Source organism: Triticum dicoccoides, chromosome 3A, assembly GCF_002162155.2.
Source record: "Triticum dicoccoides isolate Atlit2015 ecotype Zavitan chromosome 3A, WEW_v2.0, whole genome shotgun sequence".
Lineage (NCBI taxonomy): Eukaryota > Viridiplantae > Streptophyta > Magnoliopsida > Poales > Poaceae > Triticum > Triticum dicoccoides.
This window is the reverse complement of record NC_041384.1, coordinates 766603031-766606736: the sequence shown is the minus strand read 5'-3', so window position 1 is coordinate 766606736 and position 3706 is coordinate 766603031. Positions and strand designations below refer to the sequence as shown.

The window sequence follows — 3706 nt, the reverse complement described above, 5'->3', positions numbered from 1 at the left end:
CCCTCTCTCTTTCCCGTATGGCCCAATAAGGCCCAATACTTCTCCCGGCGAATTCCCGTAACTCTCCGGTACTCCGAAAAATACTCGAATCACTCAGAACCTTTCCGATGTCCGAATATAGTCATCCAATATATCGATTTTTACGTCTTGGCCATTTCGAGACTCCTCGTCATGTCCTCGATCTCATCTGGGACTCCGAACTCCTTCGGTACATCAAAACTCATAAACTCATAATATAACTATCATCGAAACATTAAGCGTGCGGACCCTACGGGTTCGAGAACAATGTAGACATGACCGAGACACGTCTCCGGTCAATAACCAATAGCGGGACCTGGATGCCCATATTGGCTCCTACATATTCTACGAAGATCTTTATCGGTCAGACCGCATAACAACATACGTTGTTCCCTTTGTCATCGGTATGTTACTTGCCCGAGATTCGGTCGTCGGTATCTCAATACCTAGTTCAATCTCATTACCGGCAAGTCTCTTTACTCGTTCCGTATACATCATCTCACAACTAACTCATTAGTTGCAATGCTTGCAAGGCTTATGTGATGTGCATTACCGAGAGGGCCCAGAGATACCTCTCCGACAATCGGAGTGACAAATCCTAATCTCGAAATATGCCAACCCAACATGTACCTTTGGAGACACCTGTAGAGCACCTTTATAATCACCCAGTGACGTTGTGACGTTTGGTAGCACACAAAGTGTTCCTCCGGTAAACAGGAGTTGCATAATCTCATAGTCATAGGAACATGTATAAGTCATGAAGAAAGCAATAGCAACATACTAAACGATCGAGTGCTAAGCTAATGGAATGGGTCATGTCAATCAGATCATTCACCTAATGATGTGATCTCGTTAATCAAATAACAACTCTTTGTCCATGGTTAGGAAACATAACCATCTTTGATTAACGAGCTAGTCAAGTAGAGGCATACTAGTGACACTCTGTTTGTATATGTATTCACACATGTATTATGTTTCCGATTAATACAATTCTAGCATGAATAATAAACATTTATCATGATATAAGGAAATAAATAATAACTTTATTATTGCCTCTAGGGCATATTTCCTTCAAAATGATGTCAGAACATGTTGGAAATTGATGACGTTGCTTTGAATGCAGCATACTGAACACAAAAGAAGTCCGGAGTTCAAACAAGTTTAAAAAACATTGAAGTACCCGTGTAACAGATGAGTTCTCGTCCGAAACCCTGATACTCCGAAAGAGATTGTCCAGTTTGTAGACGAAGTGCGTCCAGTTTTTGCCGTGACCCTCTCTGTTCTTTCGCACATGCTATGCGGGTGAAATGATTATACCATGCTAAATTTCAACATTTTCACAGTTCATTTTGTAGTGATTTTCAATTTCACGGTCATTTAGCTCTCTAAACAATTAGGTAAATGACTGAAAAACAACAAATAATGTCAGAACATGTTGGAAATTGATGACGTCGCTTTAAATGCTGCATACGGAACAGAAGAAGTCCAGAGTTCAAATAAGTTATTAAAAATAGTGCAATGCTGGTTAATTTGCTTCAAGCCTTTCGGAATAGTGTAGACTGCACTGCACATAGCTCAGTGCAATCTATGCTATTCTGACAGGCTTGAAGCTAATCAACGTGCAGGTGAGCATTGCGCCTCTTCGTCATTGTCTCTGCACTCACGGCTTATAAACCGCTCATACTGCCTCTCTCTTGGCGAGGTGGGACTAAAAATCAGTTTACTAAGAAACTCTAGTACCGGTTCATGCCATGAACCGGTACTAAAGGTCTTCGTGGGGGCCCCATCCTGACCACAGCCGCACTGGCCTCATTAGTACCGGTTCGTGGCATGAACCAGTACTAAAGGTTGCCCATGAACCAGTACTAATGATGCCCGCCCGCCTAGCCGTTGGAACCGGCACTAATGTGCTTCACATTTGACCCTTTTTCTACTGGTGCCCCTTCAATTGGATTTGGTTTTTTAATGTGCGGGAGAAAAATCCAATGGGATGGGGTGTTGAGAGATGAGGCGAAAATAAACCAATGCAAGGGGGATGATGGGAGGTTAGACAAAAATAAATAGGTGAGGCGAAAATAAACCAGGATATCAAGCTACCAACTTCCCTTTTAGAGTAGAGATAAGAGTAGAGATTGATCAATGATAACTAATTTGCACGTATATCTATACCAATATAAAAAAGACCCAAGGAACACATTCAATTAATCTCGGCCATCAAAACAGATCAATCAAATGACCTAGATAAGAAATAATTAATGTTTGTGCTTATGTCACAATTAATGTTTAATTTAAATTCTACCTAATATCAACATGCAATTAATTTTCTACATAATATCAACATTCATTGACCCGTATACGTATTTACTACTACAACATTTATTCAGGTTATTCACGAACGCACAATAGCGACCTTTGTCATAAGCCACAAGCTGGGGTTAGATATTAGGCAAGTATTAATCAACATTAATGAACACAATTAATTCTGACCAGCATGCAACATTTTGATACACATATCCTTCTCGGATATTAATGCAGGGCCAAGAGGCTAAGACTTCCATCACTTGTATAAATAGCACTCCATCATCATGTTCTTATCCTCACACTCCCATCGCATCCAACAATTTCATTGGATCGAGCAATTGGTCATGGCGTTCAACAGCGCTCAACTGCTTGCTGCCTTCTCCTTGGCCCTGCTCCTCATTTCCTCCGGTAAGTTAAGCTGGCTCGGATCGTAGTACTGAAATTCCGTATTGTAAATTAGGATCATGGAAACACTTATTAACATGATTTTTGGGTGTATCGGTAAATTGTGTGGTTCAGGTGCTGCGCTGAAAGATTGCGCCCGTATTGATATTGGTGAATGCAACCAACATAAATGCATTACAGCCTGCATCAAATTAAACTTCAATACGGCTATCTGCGATAATGACGCAACCAGCAAAGACAGCGGAGGAGACGTTTCCTTGAACGAGATGGGGTTATATGGGTCGTGCGTGTGTTGTTAGATTTTATTTTATGGGCTTCCTCTTCTTAAAATTGTAAACCTTGCCCTGTCAGATAATAAAAATCCAAGGACTCTTCTGGCTCGAATTTGATTTCCTTGTCGTTCGTCGTGCGCGTGTGTGTACAACCGTGGATCGTGTCGTGGGGCCAACAACCTTATGTCTTCCCCTTCCTCTATTCTAGTCCACTCCTTTCTCTAATCCATTCCGGCCGCTCTTATCCATTCCTCAATCCCTTGAGATAGATAGAGAGAGCGAGCGAGACGGAGCTAGCCAGACAGAGTGGTTGTACCCTCCTCCACGGAGGAGAGCTCTAGGAGTGTAGCAAGCGGCTGGGATGGAGATGCGCACGAAGGGGACGCCGACGGCTTGCGTGTTGGTAACGCCGAGAGAGCAGCAGCAGGGGCGCGGCCGCGTAAAAATCCTGAAAAAAGAGCTAGGTCAGGTCTACGCTCCCCTTTTGGTGATAAAAGAACCACAAGATTTATAAGAACATACTACGCCGGTGCGCAAAACCAGTCCATCGGCCCATCAATCTGGACCACCCAAGAAAAAATTATGTGTTTTATTCACACTTCTCAAGACTCGATTATCAACTGTAGGCTTTCTGCTTGTGGAGATATTTTCTAAAATGCCAAAACGCTATATATATATATGCCCGTGCGTTGCAACGGGGTAGAATTTGT

General features: G+C 42.4%; 1 long non-coding RNA gene across 1 annotated transcript; it reads left to right on the top strand.

The window, feature by feature from the left end:
• The first annotated feature begins 2614 nt into the window (after positions 1-2614).
• LOC119273748 lies at positions 2615-3117 on the top strand. Its single transcript, XR_005134962.1, has 2 exons — positions 2615-2727; positions 2839-3117. It is a non-coding gene; the product is annotated as an uncharacterized LOC119273748 (long non-coding RNA).
• The last annotated feature ends 589 nt before the right edge of the window (positions 3118-3706 follow it).